This window comes from Triticum aestivum, chromosome 2B, assembly GCF_018294505.1.
Source record: "Triticum aestivum cultivar Chinese Spring chromosome 2B, IWGSC CS RefSeq v2.1, whole genome shotgun sequence".
Classification (NCBI taxonomy): Eukaryota; Viridiplantae; Streptophyta; class Magnoliopsida; order Poales; family Poaceae; genus Triticum; species Triticum aestivum.
This window is the reverse complement of record NC_057798.1, coordinates 636,853,572-636,854,981: the sequence shown is the minus strand read 5'-3', so window position 1 is coordinate 636,854,981 and position 1,410 is coordinate 636,853,572.

Below are 1,410 nucleotides of genomic sequence, written 5' to 3'. Positions count from 1 at the left end.
GACGCAACCACTTGATGTCTCACATATCATGTGGTGCGAGCTTAAGTTTGCGGTGTTCAACCGTAAGGTCCCTATCTATGGGCCTTACATGTTTCTCTTGATCACAAAGACTTGGGAGAAGCTCTATCCCGATGATGAGTTTGTTGCCCCTGGCTGGATTCATCATGAGCACATCAAGCTCCGCATCAAGAGCCAATGGGCTAACACCACCACCAGTGCTGAGGTCGAGCCTGCCAAGATGGTTGTGGATGAGGATGAGATCGAGGCGGAGGAAGCAGATGAGGACAGTTCTGATGGATACATTCCTCCCTCTTCTGAGCCCTCTTAGGCTAAGAAGCTAAAGAAGAAGATGAAGGCTCTGTTCTGCATGCAGACCCAGGGGCAGTACAGGGCCCATGTTGCCTCCAAGGAGAGTCGCCAACGCGATAATAAGATATTGAGGACCTTTGGCGAGATTGTGACCAGTGGCTCAGAGGAAGTCATCACTCCGGAGGCTGTCTCGATAGCCAAGCAGGGGTATCAGTGGATGGAGTCAGAGGAGGAGACTATTCCTGCTGCCGAGTCCAACGAGGAGTCATTTTCAGCCTGAGCTACCACCTGTGTCGTAGGTGTCCTCTCTGCCTTTTTGGTGTCTCGATGCCAAAGGGGGAGAGAGAGTAGGATTTGCGCGTCTTGTGTCATGTGTTTAGCTTTGTCGCTTTGCTTTCGGTCTATTGAACCTCATTTGCTTTGGTTTGGTTTGTGCTCGTAAGACCAAGTTATCGATCATATGGTGTAAGACATATGCACTCTAGCGTATCTTATTGTCTTCGTTAGTTAGTAGTTCGTGAGCCTATGCTTTCTTGTGCCCTTCTCTTTATGCTCATATTCATCATCTTGCCTACTTGCTTAGTGGTAGTTATATTGTTGCAAGAGATGCCTTGTCTATAAAATATAGGGGGAGTGTTGATCCTAGTATGTGTGCCGCGCAATGCAAAGCACTTCTCTAGAGTGCACACATCTAGGGGGAGCCCGTCTATATTTTATAGATGATGGGTTTGCCGTTGCTTCATTTTATATCCCTATGTGCAAATCCCATATTGTCATCAATCCACCAAAAAGGGGGAGATTGTAAGGGCATATTTATCCCTTAGTAGTTTTGGTGATTGATGACGATGCTTTTGCAGACTAATCGTGTGCATTGAGCATTTCAGATATATCATGTCTAAACACAAGACGATTTGGTGCCCCTTGAAGACTATTGAAGACAGCGTTTCTCTACGTTTCTTTTCGGTGGATTTGAGTCATAGGAAAGCCGTACTATTAAGAGGGGGTCCGCGTTGGAAAGGTTTGGGTAGAATCTCACATACACGGCTGTCCCTTTTTGCACCACCTTTCCTTTGGCTCTTTGGAGCATCCTTCGTTCCTCCG